Source organism: Rhamphochromis sp. 'chilingali' (genome assembly GCF_963969265.1).
Source record: "Rhamphochromis sp. 'chilingali' genome assembly, chromosome: 17".
NCBI classification, from domain to species: Eukaryota; Metazoa; Chordata; class Actinopteri; order Cichliformes; family Cichlidae; genus Rhamphochromis; species Rhamphochromis sp. 'chilingali'.
Window position 1 is genome coordinate 33,350,103 of NC_137944.1, and position 16,091 is coordinate 33,366,193.

General features: G+C 41.2%; 2 gene segments (V, D, J or C); both read right to left on the reverse strand.

Annotated features, from left to right (window-relative positions):
- Positions 1 to 3,122: 3,122 nt before the first annotated feature.
- On the reverse strand, positions 3,123 to 3,613 carry LOC308384464 (Ig kappa chain V region K-25-like). The segment is given in 2 exons: positions 3,562 to 3,613; positions 3,123 to 3,454 (listed from the first exon to the last, which is right to left on the reverse strand).
- Positions 3,614 to 14,397: 10,784 nt separating this feature from the next.
- On the reverse strand, positions 14,398 to 14,879 carry LOC308384465 (Ig kappa chain V region K-25-like). The segment is given in 2 exons: positions 14,828 to 14,879; positions 14,398 to 14,720 (listed from the first exon to the last, which is right to left on the reverse strand).
- Between the last annotated feature and the right edge of the window lie 1,212 nt (positions 14,880 to 16,091).

The following is a 16,091-nucleotide window of genomic DNA, read 5'->3' on the forward strand; positions in this document are numbered from 1 at the left end:
GAAGCGGACATGTCACAGTGCTGGATCTGTGACCCAGTGTTTTGTCTGTGTTGTTAATTTATATTCTTTGATTACTTTTATTCATGGTTTTGGTTATCTTTTTTTCTTAAGTTCTTAGTGATCCTAGTTCTCCCTCCCTCAGTGTCCATCTCAAGCCTGTGTATAAGCTCTTGTCTCCATGTTTATTGTTCCCTCTGTTGCACAGGCAGTCATGTCTCCATGTCTCAGTGTCTAGTGTCTGTCTCTGTTTTTGTTCCCCCAGTCACAGTGTCTTTTCTGCATCTACATATTCGTCATGCTTCCTGTTTTCTTCTGATAGTCCTTGTCCTGTGTTCAGTTTTCAGTTTTGCTTCCCCTTGGTCTCCTTATGTGTGATTATTTCCATCTGTGCTCTCCTCCTGTGTGTCATTCCCTTGTGTGTTTCCTCTGCCTGTTGTCGTGTTGTCCCATGTGCTGTAAGTTTCTCCATGTTTCTGTCCATCATTCCTAGTTCCATGCTCCTTATTTCCTAGTGTTTCTGTCTCTAGTCCCGCAGAGTCTAGTTCTTATTTTCCATGTTCAAGTTTTGGTTTGTTTTTCGTAAATGTTTATTTTGTGCATTATTTCCCAACAAATAAAGCTTTAAATTTGTTTCCGTGTAAGAATCCTGAATCCAGGAACCTTCATGCTGCCTGCCATACAGCAAACATGACAGGACATTGAATAACAAACATTAGTATACACAGAGCCAGCCAGATGTAGAAGTGTGATGTGTCTCATGTGATGGTGTTTTAACCTGAGTGAGCACTTCATTTAATTATTCACGATATCCATATCCATTTCATCTTTCCAGGATATCAGTGTATTTAAACTTTTAGCGTCCGAGAGCCTGAAAGCTATAAATATTTTACTTTTTACCACTTTGCTTCAGTTTAGTTAATTTTATATCTAAATGTTTACAAATTGCATTTAATTCCTGTTTGAATCATGATATTAAAATGGGAAACAGAGACATTGTCCTGGTAATTTGATGTTTTTGTGTTTCTTTTTAAATTCTTAAATGGTTTTGTCCTGCCTTACCTCTGAGCTACTTTACTCAAATACTCCTGTACAGAAACATGTTATTAATATATGTTGTTTAATCCTGTCATGTCTGGCAGTTTATGCAATCTGAATTATGATCTGAATGCACTGTGGTGCCAAAAACATGTTGCAAGATCAGCTCTATAAGTTCTCTATGGTTCCTCTTGTTTCCTCTGCCTGTTGTCGTGTTGTCCAACAATGTGTCACCAACTGCTGCACCTGTAAGAAAAAACAAAGGGAACAAAAACATACAGCACCTGGAACACAAAGATATGAAAATGCACAGATACATAAATTAACAATCTTTTTGTGGTGTGTGTCATTGTCACAAAAGGTAGACAATAATGAGGGCAGGGAGGTGCAATAATGCCCTCCTGGGTGTCAGAGGCAGTGTCACGGTCTGGCTGGCAGACCGTGGGGATGAGGAAAGTAGGACCCAAAACGCAGGACTCTGCGATGCCACAGTGCACTTTATTTACAGTGAATAGACAGGTAAGTCCAACAATTAACTCAGAGATGTAATTTGCCAATGGTGCTCATCCCTTGCTCCCAGTGCGTCCCGTGCTGTAGCTCCCTTAGTTTGTGTGCTCCCCAACTCGCTTCTTCGCCCGACTTTCCTGGAGGAAGAAGGAAAAACCACAATAAGCCACACACGCTAGCCGACTATACCGGTCAAGAGTAATAATCCCACGTCGACTGTCGCCGCGAGTCCAGGTTAAATACCTCTTCCTAGCTGGGAGGGATGATCACCACCAGCTGGTCAGGTAATCAGCTGCAACAGCAAAGAGGGACTCCCGATGACGACAGTCGCCCGGACACGCCTCTTCCACGACGCACGCTTCCGTCAACAGCCCCGAGGACGGGGGGAGAGAGAGAGAGAAGCAGACACATACATACAAACGTGGACAGAACAGTAGACGACAGACCCCAAATAATAGTCATAATAATAATAATAACAACAATAATAATAACCACTGCTCACGGACCCCTGAGTAACCTCCAGAGCCGGGTCCGTGACAGTCAGACAGCGATAGATCCAGGAGATCCAGGAGATCCAGGAGGCCACAGCAGGAGAAGGAGGAAGGCCCCAGATGGGGCACCCAGAGGGTGAGAGTCTCAGAGAACCAGAGGCAACAGGCATCAGTCGGATGTCCTAGCACGAGCCGAGAACAGTGCCCAAGGACCACCTGGCACGACTTTGAAAAGTGGAATGAGAGGCAGAGTCTTCAGCTCAGAGAAGATCAGCTTCCAAGTTGAAGTCATGAATCACAATCACACACAAATCTGTGTTTATTGATACCAAATACAGTTACAATGCATTCATTGTATACTCTGATTACATTGTATAAAGAGTGAAATGCATGTTTATTACTGCTTCTATTAATAGTGTTGCTATGAGTGGTTATGATGCTGTTTAAGGTAAATCTGGAGGAAATCCATCAGTCTCTGCAGCAGTCAGTTCAGCTCTTATTCAGTCTGAGGTAAAATAATATTAAAATGTGTAAACACATCTGTGCTGAGATAACTCTGAACTCTAAACTTATTTGTTCTCTATCATGTAGGAACGTCTGTGAGCAGTAAAGTGGTTTTTCTGTAGCTCCTTATTTATTCATGTTGCTTTAAAATTTAAGACTTAAGATTCAAACTAATAAAATCATTTAAAGATTTCAAAGTTATGCTCTGATAAAGCAATTAACAAAGTGGAGTCTAAGCAATGATGGGAAAGAGGAAACGAATGCTGGATTCAAAAGTTTACTATTTAAATTTCTACAGCAGCTAATTAATAAATACTTAATTTATCTACTGATGTTTTCTGTGTGTTCAAAGTATTTGGTGGTCTTTTAATTTACAGCAATACACTCAATGTTAATGCTGTGTGTGTGTGTGTGTGTGTGTGTGTGTGTGTGTGTGTGTGTGTGTGTGTGTGTGTGTGTGTGTGTGTGTGTGTGTGTGTGTGTGTCCTCAGTGAACTGTATCAGTCTCTGCAGTATCTTCCAGCTGCAGCAGTCACTTCAGTTTCTGTTCAGTCTGACTGAGGGAGGTTTTTGTACGACTGTTTTTCACTGTGTGAACACATACTGACTGTTAGGATAGTGAAAACTCTGACAGTAATAAACTGCTGCATCTTTAGCCTGGACTCCACTGATGGTCAGAGTGAAGTCAGAGTTTGATCCACTGCCTGTAAAACGAGCTGGAATCCCTGATACTCGAGTGCTAGCATAGTAAATGAGCAGTTTAGGAACTCCTCCATCTTTCTGTTGGTACCAGGCTAAATAGTGATATGGATAGCTATAGTAAACATTCTGACTGGTCGTACACTTGATGCTCACAGATCCTCCCACAGCAGAGCTCACTGCTCCAGGCTGAGTCACTGTGATCTGTCCTCTGGACTCTGAGGACACAGAGACAAAAACATAAAGCAGCTTCATGGTTTTGTGGGCTTCATTTCAGAGGGACAGATGTTGATAGAGGAGAGGAGTTTGATTCTCTGGACTTTACCTGTGAAGCAGCAGCAGAGGAGAGTCCAGATGAGGACGCAGATCAAAGTCATGTTTTTGATGAGGAGGATTTCTGTGGCTTCTGTTGTGATGAAGGACAGCTGTCAGTCATCCAGTGTTCAACTCTCAGGACTATAAACTCTCCCAGAGCACTGGAGCATGGTGCTGCTGATGCAAAGTGCCTCTCTATGGAAATCATCTGACTGACTCCAGCAGGGATGTTGTTTGTCAATGAATCAAACACTTCATGATATTGACAGAAACAAAGGTGCTCATTTCAGTATCCAGTTAGACTTATTAAAGTGGAAATTATTTTTCTGAATGTCTCTTTTTATTTAACCTTTGTGCCCTCATCAAATTTTCCACCATGTCGACACCTTCATATACAAAAATGCACATTCAAAAAATTTGCCATAAAGTCCCCATATGGCAATATTTTTTCTCCTTTGTTTTCAAAAATAAATTGAGCCCTTTTCCAATTTAAATAATTTTCACAGTTTTAACCCTTTAAATGCCACTTTAAACAGTTTAATCTTTATTGAAAAAACTCTCAAAAACTAAATATTTTCCATATAATAAATAGGATGGGACATTAGTGTCTATTAGTGTCTTGGACATGTCAAAGTTGAGCAACAAAACTGATTTTATTGCTTAATTATTAAGTTATTTATGAAAAACAAAAAAGCTGAAAAAATATTGTTTTATGACGATTTAATGCCAGATTCTGTTCTTGTACATTTTGGTCCACAAAGGTGTCGACAGGGTGCAAAATGCATCAACAGAGTACGGATGACACGTAAAAGTAAAAGACACCAGATTTCAAAAAACTTGACCAAAAAGAAGATTTCCTGCAAAAATCCATGTCACAAGTTATATGACAGCCAAAATGATCACAAAATTTAAAAAAGTATAAAAAATGGTTTAAAATGTAAACATCTGCTGATCCTGTTACAGTCCCTAAATTTATGGCTCAAAGAATGAGAGGATGAGATGAGATGCCACAAGGCTGCTGCTGGTCTTTTAATAAAGCTTTTAATAAAGGGGATGTAGCTCCTCCCAAAAGGACAGACGGAAGCAAAAGGAGGAAGAAAACCGTGAAAAGTTCCAACAGGGCAGATTGTTAAACATCAGGTGTAGTAAAAAGGTTAAATGTGTTCTTATGTCCACATCTAATGTGAGTCGAGCTGTTTGGGTCACGTCAGCGGTCGATAAACCAGCTGCTCTTCATAATTTCTCATCCTGAAGCAGTTCTTTGTCCTGCATTTGATTCTGATTGAAGGAAAAAATGTCCATCCCGGGTTTCCTCCGTGGCGTGAGCGATAAGCAGAGTTCTGTCCTTTCCTTCTAAGATTCCTAATTATTTAAAGTAACACTCAGGTATGCCATTCAGCTGGGTTAGTTACGACGTCGGGAGCAGCTTGGGAGAACAAGGAAACACAGACTGCTTCAGGTTGTCTTCCCAAATCGACTCAAAGGTTTATTTAGTACATAACAGCTTATATAGAGGAAAAAGGTTCGTGTGTCAGCAAGTTCTCAGTTCAAACCGGTACAGACCAAATAAGGAAACGTCTTCCTGCCTTGTGAGCAAAGAAGTATCCTGTGTGTAGTTTATCAGTTCAGCTACAATTTATGATCATCCCAGCAAAATACACTCCTAGACATAGAATACAGAGTTCTTTCATTAGTGAATTCTGAAACAAACCACCTGGCCTTTAACGAGCCTTTTTCTAAGAGATAAAGAAAAAGGGAGGATGGGAGTAAGGAAGTGGTCTCGTCTCTGTGGTATTTTCGACCTTGGGGTACCAGCCTGTGAGTCTTACACATTAATTCTTGGGTCACAGAGAAAGAGAAAAACAACTATTAAATGGGCCTTATTGAGTAACTCTTTTCTGTATAATATCACAATAAAACAATATCCTGTAAATGCTACCATGGTATCAAAATATCACAACAGTTCTCTCCTTTTATCATGAAATGATAACATAGTATAAAGACAGAATGTAATAACATAATATAAAGACAAATCATAACTGTAACTGGTCCTTCGAGCAAGCTTAATATCAAAAATTCTGAGAGCGTATACATGGTATCACACAACAGACAATAATCATCGAAAACAAAATAATACATGCTACAACGGTTACAAAGGCTACAATTAGTTCCTTCCATCTTCCAAACGTGTCCTGTAGCCACTTATGTAGCCACTGACCGTGGCCTGTATCGGCAATTAGTTCTATCTTCAATGCTTCAAGTTTATTCATAGCTTGTGTGAATGAACCGTTAGGAGCGGTGTTATTGGGAATGAAAGTACAGCATACATCAACGGTCACTAGACCACAGGTACCGGTCCAATTAACAGGTAAAGCTAATCTAAGGGTATTATTGCACAACCAATAAGCATGTGGGATTGCTCTAGTTAGGCGCGTGACCATGTGTGATTTAACTAACTCCCCCCAGTCAGTGTCATTTAATACACCCTCTGGGGGAACAATGATCGATTCTCCGCTCGAACTTGAACTGTGTGTGTGTTCCTCCAGATATGATACAACTTCAGCCACAGAGACAGCTAGCCATGTCTCATTACAGCGTGCACCTGGGGAGTCAGAGAAGAATGTATAGTTATCCTTTGTATAATCTATGTGTGTGTCTGGGCCAGTTAACTTTAGTCTGCGCAGACATATCATACTAGTATTAAAATGGAGAGGGATCTGTCCTAAGGGCAGTGAGGGTTTTAACCTATTCTTGGGGCGTTTCATTGGGGCGCAGGTCCCTGCGGTGTCATTAGATAACTTCAATAATTCGCCTAATGGAGTCTCAGGGTTAGTTGGTGTGTGTGTGTGTCTAAGTAAGCAGTCGAGAGGGCTCAGAGTCAACTGTAAAGCGTCTTTAAAGAGAGCATTATCTCCGCCGATTTTCTCTAGTCCCTCAGTGAGGGGGAAACCGGATATGGGGTATCCTACTATAACCTGTTCTGGATTAGCCTTTGAACAGACATAACAGTTACTGTTTCCTAAGTCACGAGCGGCTGTTCTGGCATTTTCATACCAGGCGTTAGCTCCTGCTCTAGAGGGCGCATAAAATGGTTTATTAGTGGCGTCTATGTTGTCATTTACTGATTTTAGGGAACGTGAGGAGTGCATTAAGTAGGTGTCTTGCAAAATGGAGCATGAGGTATCGTCAGCAAAATATGACCTGCAGAAATGTGAACATGGTTGCAGTCTACAATACAAAATAGCAAAGAGAAATCCTAAGGTTAATGCGATAGATATGATAAATAACCTAAATATATAAGAAAGACAGTTCTTCAGTCGTCTTCTGGCCTGGTCCCAGGTTCGAGAGACACAGAATAAGCGTCGTATGATGACAATGGGCATTTCATTTTCTCCATTATCAGGATGGAATGAGTCTAGCTTTATCAGGTTAGACATCATGTGGTACTTTTGGTTTTCTGTTCCTGCTGGATGTTTGAGTACCTTGTTGTTGTTCTTTCAGGCGTTGTGTGTTAATCAGTGATTGTGTGTGTGTATGTACATTGGATCCGGGCGCTGGCTCGCCGGAGATGTCGTCTACCCGTGTGTTTATTTGCTCTGGTTCCGGGCGTTGGCCCGCCGGAGATGTCATCTGCTTGATCCGACGCCTGAGATGGTCCGATTGGGCTGGTCTTAACCCTGCTGGCATGAATCCACTGAGGTTGTCCGTCTGTGAGGATGCTGGTTCTTCGTCACTGCCAGTACAGTCTGGGGCTGGAACACGCGCGGCCTCCCAGAGTGTCCTTGGTTTTAGCAACTTCTCCAACACGCATCTCCTTGTCTCCACTGGTGGAACTGTGGAGGGGAAAGGCTGAGAGAGACAAACTTTCTGATAGTTATTATTCAGTTTTTCTACCAGGTTGTGAACATCAGTGGACAATGCAATATCTACATCACCTTCTACTAGCGGTGCCCCTCTGGAAGCTGACCATGGTGTTGGAAATAGTCTTATTTCAAATGGAAATTATTTGGTTACTGCAGATGGAGTCATAATGTATGAAATGGAAAATCTGGTTGTGGTAAATGCTGATGTTTTGCTTTTGAGCTACCTACATTAGTTCGCGCACATGTTAGACAGGTTGCTAATATGCTTTTTACTGCATGTGATGTTTTCTCAATTACAAATCTTGATTTTATTGCCCCTATTACCCCTCTTTGTCCGACATGACTCACACAGTGAAAATGTCGGGCAAGGACTGGCATCAGGGAATATGGGAGGGCAATCAAACCCTTAAGATTTTGTATAAGCCATCTCTGTCATCTAAGGTACAGTCATTATTCTCCCAATAGGTGTAATCACATGCAGAGGCTTGCTCTTGTATGAATTTTAAATCAACATTTGTGTCTAAATAGTCTGGGAGTGTAACAAGTGGCAGCTGTAGGGGCACAGATAATACTTCCTGCGGAGGTGGGAGCTGTGATGCAGCTGCAGCCTTGGCTGTCACGTCTGCTAAGGCATTACCTGTTGCTTCGTCTGTGTCAGCTGTACTGTGTCCTTTCGTTTTTTACAACTGCAACGGCCGATGGCAGCTGTATAGCCTGAAAAAGTCTTTGAACAAAATCAGAATTTAGCAATTTATTTTCCATCAGCAGATCTAAATCCTCTTTGTCTCCACAATGTGCCAAAGTCATGCACAACGCCAAATGCATAGCGGCTGTCTGCGTAAATTGTCACATGCTTATCCACATGGAGCTCACAGGCGCGTATTAAAGCCATGAGCTCTGCTTTTTGTGCTGAGTGAAATGGTAATGAGTGAGCCTCTAGTATGATGTCAGGCACTGTTACCACTGAATAGCCACAAAGAAATGAGTTGTCACTCGGCCTTGAACAGGACCCGTCCACATAAACCGTGGCTGAGTCTGGGATATGTGTTTGCTCTAAATCTGGACGTGGTGCTGTGGATTCCTGTATACGTGTCATGCAGTCATGATCGTCAAGCCTGTCTGAGCCATCCTGTCGGTCAGAAGAACACAGCATAGGATCAATAAATGTGCTGGCGAATTGGGTGTGCTGCTCGCTTTTATGGTGAGATTTGCATATGTTGTGTAGTTATGTTTGCTAGAATGGTCGTGACCTGGTGATTGGTGTGTAGAATAGTGTCATGTGAGAGTGTGAGCTTCTCGCAGTCCCTTATCATGATAGAGCAAGCTGCTACTGCCCTCAGGCAGGCCGGCATTCCTGAACAACCACGGACAGCACCTTTGAGTGGCGGAGATCAGCACTCCCTTTAATGCATTGAAAGAGGCAGTCATTTCTGTGGATCACAGTATTCGAGGAGGCTTCTCTTTTTTACAACAGTCACGCAGAATGTGGTCATGAAAAGAACAGTCTGGTATCCACTGTCTGCAATAGTTCACCATGCCCAGGAAGGACAACATTTCCTTCTGTGTAGTGGGACGAGGGACGGAGGTCACAGCTTTGACCCTGTCTGTAGTCATGGAACGTTTTCCGTGAGACAGTGTGAATCCCAAATATTGAACAGAAGTCTGACAGTACTGCATTTTCTTTGCTGATGCTTTGTGGCCAGTCTTTTGGAGGTGCTGGAGAAGCATGTGTGTAGCAGTTTGACATAGTTTTTCACTTTCAGCACAGAGGAGGAGGTCATCCAGTACAGCCCTGGAGGAGTTAAGCTGTCCAGGGTAGCACAGACCACCATTGAGAAAGCAGCAGGGCTGTCTACCATGCCTTGGGGCAAACGAGTCCAAGTGTACTGCTTATTTCTATGTGTGAATGCAAATAACGGCTGTGTGTCTTCATGCACAGGTACTGAGAAAAAGGAGCGGAGCATAAATCCACCACGGTAAAATGTGTATGCAATGCATGTCAATATGCTGTGAACATCTGAAACGAGAGGTGGCAGAGGAATGTTGACTGCATTAATTTGCCTTAAGTCTTGTATGAAACGCCATACGCCAGGTTTGTTAGGCTTTGGCACAGGATTGACAGGAGTGTGGGCTTTATTACTCCTGTAGTCAATAAATCTCCTATCATGACATCTAGGGCTGCGGCTTTTTCGGCAGAAATGGGATGTTGCTTGACATATACTGGCTTGTTGTGTTTTAATAGGTGTACGTGATAAAGTGTACAGTCAATAAATCCTATATCATTCTCACTTTTAGACCACAATGTCATATTCTGGTATTCAGCTGGCAACGTAAGTGCAGAAATAGTACAGTCGATAGGGTAGGTTAGATCTATGTGACGACATGGTGTAGTTATGTCATAAACTATGTCTGAGTTATGTGACAAAATCACTGTTTGACCTTCACTTGTGTGAGCAGTTATCATGTTGTTGAACAGTGTGAGAGAAACAAAAGTGTGGCTTGTTGTATTTGTACACGTTTTTTTGGCACAGTGTGTGACATAGAGTACCGGACAAAAAGGATGTTGAGTTCATTCTCTGCTGAGGGTCCAGCTGACACAGAGGATGTTCCTTCTCCATCATGTCGGTACATAGGGCAGAGAAAACATAAGCTGTTATCAGTGTCAGCAAACATTTCACCCTTTATGTTAAATGAAATACACAAATTCATTTTTGCTCTGGGTGTCTGCGGCTGCTGGAAAACTGAGCCACAATAAAAACACATATCTCTACTTTTATCCTTCCGTCCTCTGAAACTTCCTTGCTGTGCTGGAGCGGGTAATCCTGCATACATTAGTTTCTCACTTTCCTCTGAGCCTTCTACATCAAAATTCAACATTATCTTAACACTTTTAGCTTTCGTGGTAATATCTGCACTGGCCTTCAGTTTTACTGACCTGTTTTCTGGCGATAATCGTTCGGGATAGGGCTCCGGAAATAAATTAGAATGCATTGAACTTACAGTCCGTAAGTTGTAAACAAAGTCAGTCACATAAGCACTTCCGCATGTTCTGGATACGTGATCATGGACGTCTTCACCGATTCGCGGACGTAGGTTACACGTAACCGGAAATGGGAGTTGTACTGAGCCGTTATTTGAGACTTTATTTTGTATTTTATTAATTTTTGGTTTTACAGGTACTTTAGATTTTTTATCGGACCTGTCTGTGGTCTTTGAATTATTCTGACCCATGTTCAGTGATTTCCAGAGGGGTTTACACGCTAGGAGGATTTAGGTTAGTATTTTCGCTGCGGCACAGCTGAGGTCACTTTAAATTTATTGCTAGCAATTTTTGTTTGGGTGAGCAACTCTCACTTAGCGAGCAACTTCTCGCTTAACAACAGGCAACTCCCTGTGTCTTTCTGCTTTTAATTTACTGCTTTTAACCCTTGAGGCCTGTGTTTTTTTTTTGTTTTTGTTTTTTTTTAAAAGAAAAATTAAACAATTAATTATTATTATTATTTTTTTTTTTTACGTATAAATGTGTTGTGTCTTTCCACTTGATTATAACTGATTTATTTATAACATTTTATATAAAAGAAAAACGAGAAGCACATTAATTCATAGTAATTTAACATAAAATTGTTTGATAGTGTTAATTTGGAAAGCCACAACTCTAGCGGGTCCACCAACACCACACAAGGGTTAATTTACTTTATTCGGGGACTGAGGAAGTCGTCAGTGTATCTCTCTGGATCACTAAGTGAAACTTCGTCAGCATATCCCGTTTTTTTTATGGATCGATCACTGAGAGAGGTATAATACGGTCTTTATATAAATATGAAAGACGCATATTTACCTTCTGTCAGTCAATCCCACTTCTGACGCCAAATTGAAGGAAAAAATGTCCATCCCGGTTTTCCCTCCAAGGCACGAGCGATAAGCAGAGTTCTGTCCTTTCCTTCTAAGATTCCTAATTATTTAAAGTAACACTCAGGTATGCCATTCAGCTGGGTTAGTTACGACGTCGGGAGCAGCTTGGGAGAACAAGGAAACACAGACTGCTTCAGGTTGTCTTCCCAAATCGACTCAAAGGTTTATTTAGTACATAACAGCTTATATAGAGGAAAAAGGTTCGTGTGTCAGCAAGTTCTCAGTTCAAACCGGTACAGACCAAATAAGGAAACGTCTTCCTGCCTTGTGAGCAAAGAAGTATCCTGTGTGTAGTTTATCAGTTCAGCTACAATTTATGATCATCCCAGCAAAATACACTCCTAGACATAGAATACAGAGTTCTTTCATTAGTGAATTCTGAAACAAACCACCTGGCCTTTAACGAGCCTTTTTCTAAGAGATAAAGAAAAAGGGAGGATGGGAGTAAGGAAGTGGTCTCGTCTCTGTGGTATTTTCGACCTTGGGGTACCAGCCTGTGAGTCTTACACATTAATTCTTGGGTCACAGAGAAAGAGAAAAACAACTATTAAATGGGCCTTATTGAGTAACTCTTTTCTGTATAATATCACAATAAAACAATATCCTGTAAATGCTACCATGGTATCAAAATATCACAACACTGATAATCACATTAAAACTATATTAATAAAGAGATTCAGTGACATAATTAAAGTACATGGTATCATTTGCATGGAGAACTTTACCAAAAACAGGAGCAGAGAGAAAACAGTCTGTATCTCTTGTTGTCTTACAGTGAATTACTATGATCCCATTTTCATTGCTGACAGTAATGCTAACAATAATTTAAAATAGAACATAAATACTCTCAAATCAGCTGTGTTAATGTCTGTGAAGGTTCTCAGTCATCCAGGTCATTGTAGTCAAAGGAGCTTGCAAAGAAATTGTCATTGACAACATTGTCATCCCCTATGTAGCCGGTGTATCAGAGAAACTCAGGAGAGTTTCATCCAAGCATGACATCCCGGTATATTTCAGACCCAGCAACACGCTCAGACAAAAACTGGTTCACCCGAAAGACAAAACTCCAAAACACAAACTTAACAATGTGGTGTATGCTGTACCAACACGCTGTACAGTGCAGCGAGGAATGCCCAGACCTCTACATCGGAGAGACCAAACAGCCACTTCACAAGCGCATGGCACAACATAGAAGAGCCACCTCCACAGGACAAGACTCAGCAGTCCATCTGCATCTTAAGGATAAAGGACACTCTTTCGAGGATGCCAATGTTCACATTTTGGACAGAGAGGACAGATGGTTTGAAAGAGGAGTGAAAGAAGCCATCTATGTCCACTGTGAGCGACCATCTTTGAACAGAGGCGGTGGTTTACGACACCAACTCTCTGCCATCTATAATCCAGTTTTGAGATCCCTCCCCAGACGCCTTAACGCCCACTCACATCCTGGGCCATCTGACCTCAGGAAATCACATGATAAGGTGGGGCCAGGTTTCACAATGAACACACCCGAAACTCTGGCTGATTGGGACCCACGCCCTCTTTCACGCCTTGGCTCAGGCGATTAGAGGATCATCAGTGGGTCCTTTTGTCCCTCTTTGGGGGGAAACTCCCACTGGGTTTAAATCTGGGACCCCTCGCCATTTGACCTTAGAACTGAAGAAGCTTCTCGGATGAGAGGTGAAACGTCTTCAAGTAACTTAAAGAAGTCCAGACGCTTTTCTTTGCAAGCTCCTTTGTCTACGATGACCTGGATGACTGAGAACCTTCACAGACACTGGCCTCTTAACAGCTGTGAGCAGAGAGGCAGGACACATGCAAACACACAGAGTCAGTCATCTTTCCTCATCATGTCATCCTGTGTCATGTGTTCAGAATCCTTCAGTCAATACAACACTTTTTTCCTTTCTCTTTTTTTTTTTTAAATTTAAGTTTAATTTAGTAATTAAAGATATTCCAAAACAGGAACATGTATATTTACTTAAGTAACCAAATTTCAACAATATTTTGTCAATTTGTGTTTAAAAGGTTAAACTTGACCAATTATTCTTTTCCTAATTTCTTCCATCATTTACTTTCAGAGAGTGTGTGATGACTCATGCTTTGGTATTTATGAATATAAATAATTATAGAAAGATCTACATATAAACATTATTGTTACATTTCTTGAAAACGTATCACTGTGGTGATCGCAGCCCAAGGAGGTGAAGCCTCTTTGGGCATCTTTTCATCTTTGCTTTGTGGTTTTAGCCTTTACATTTATATTATTAACTGGTAATTTAGTGTCAATGCATTTCAGTGTAACAGTGAAGTAATGTAATAAGTAATGTAATAAGTAATGTAACTAATTACTTTCTCTGGCAAGGATTTAAGTAATGATCTGCATTACTTTTGAACATGTGTGATACATTGCTTTCTTTGAATAATCACCCGAACACTGCACACTGCACTATTTACCTTCTAAGTCTCTAATTTCTCCCTTGATTTTTCACTGCTTATTAATGAATGAAACAAATATTAAATAAGAACATTTTTGGCTTATTTTGTGTTGTCAAAAAGGTCATACCAGTAGTTAGATACAATTAATAAACAGCATCAAAGTAAAAGATGAAGTAATGTTGCAATTTGTACATTTTCAGACAGAATACACGATATTATTTTCTGACTTTTAATTAATATTTTTTATATCAGTATTAGCATTATTGCTATTTGATTGGGGATCAGCCATCTGTAAAGTGTTTGGAGACTCATTGTTTTTACAAGACTTTAATTATGTTGACTTTATCAAAATAAAAATAAAAATCTAACATTTATTTAATGAAAAAAAAGTCCTGGTTTAATTCAATTTGATTATAAGTTTTGGATATCATTGCATTTTGTGCAAGTTGTCTGAAAAGCTGTGTGTGTGTGTGTGTGTGTGTGTGTGTGTGTGTGTGTGTGTGTGTGTGTGTGTGTGTGTGTGTGTGTGTGTCCTCAGTGAACTGTATCAGTCTCTGCAGTATCTTCCAGCTGCAGCAGTCACTTCAGTTTCTGTTCAGTCTGACTGAGGGAGGTTTTTGTACGACTGTTTTTCACTGTGTGAACACATACTGACTGTTAGGATAGTGATAACTCTGACAGTAATAAACTGCTGCATCTTCAGCCTGGACTCCACTGATGGTCAGAGTGAAGTCAGAGTTTGATCCACTGCCTGTAAAACGAGCTGGAATCCCTGATGCTCGAGTGCTAGCATAGGTAATGAGCAGTTTAGGAACTCCTCCATCTTTCTGTTGGTACCAGAACATATAGTTGTTGTTATAAACATCCTGACTGGTCGTACACTTGATGCTCACAGATCCTCCCACAGCAGAGCTCACTGCTCCAGGCTGAGTCACTGTGATCTGTCCTCTGGACTCTGAGGACACAGAGACAAAAACATAAAGCAGCTTCATGGTTTTGTGGGCTTCATTTCAGAGGGACAGATGTTGATAGAGGAGAGGAGTTTGATTCTCTGGACTTTACCTGTGAAGCAGCAGCAGAGGAGAGTCCAGATGAGGACGCAGATCAAAGTCATGTTTTTGATGAGGAGGATTTCTGTGGCTTCTGTTGTGATGAAGGACAGCTGTCAGTCATCCAGTGTTCAACTCTCAGGACTATAAACTCTCCCAGAGCACTGGAGCATGGTGCTGCTGATGCAAAGTGCTTCTATGGAAATCATCTGACCAAGTTTAGAGGCACAATGTGAAAAAGTAAAGGTCTGGACTTCACTACATGTTTTTACAACATTCTGTACGCCACGCAGATCCTGATGCGGTTGAAGAACTACTAATTGATTATTTTTAAAATAAGTTCAATGTCAATTTTAAAATATTGCTGTAGGACACCATTCAGATGGCTGTGATCCAAAATTAAATATGGTTCAGACATCATGATACAACATGATTTCCTCCAGTACCATCCACCTCCAACATATATTACAGTTTCTCTCAGTCGCTTTGCTGCAGTTCTCAAATCAGTGATGCTTTTCCCCAATCAAATTAGCCTTTCTCGTTGTTTCATACACACATACACACTGCTGTTGTTTCTACACTAATAAAGGGATTTGTTACTTCATTGATCCACAACTCACAGCTCACAACTGTCGTGATCGGGCTGTGTCCAGGCAGGAATTGGACCCAAACTCAAGCTCACTGGAAACAGGACTGAACTCAAAATGGCAGCTTTTATTGCTGAACAGAAAACTCCACAAAACCTAAACTGGGAAGAATCTAACAAAACACACACAGCACGAGGAAGATCACGGCACTGTAGTAATCAATCAATCAATCAATCAATCAATCAATCAATCTTTACATGAGCCGGGTGAGGAAACACTATCACAGGGAGCCGTCTGCACCGGGAGCCGGTCACAGACCGCAGCCTCCAGGCTGGGCACACAGCAGGAGGGAGGCAAAGAAGCCCCCCAGCCAGGCTGAGAATGTGTCGATGATGTGAACAGAACACACATATAGTTTAATGAGTATTATTTTGCTTTTCTCCATTTCATCAGTTTTGTAAGATTAAAAAAAATACAAAAAACCATCAGACTTGATTTTTGTTTCTGAAAACAGTTTTAAACTTCTCATTAGCTGTCACAGTCCGGGTGAGCTGCTGGTAAATTTCCACCATGTTCTCCTGTGTCTGCCCCTGGGCAGAGCCGTCATCTCCTCACATGGAGCCAATCTGGATCAACCTACTCAGGATATTTAAGACCAGCGTTGCCGTCTCTTCACTGCTAGTTTGTCAA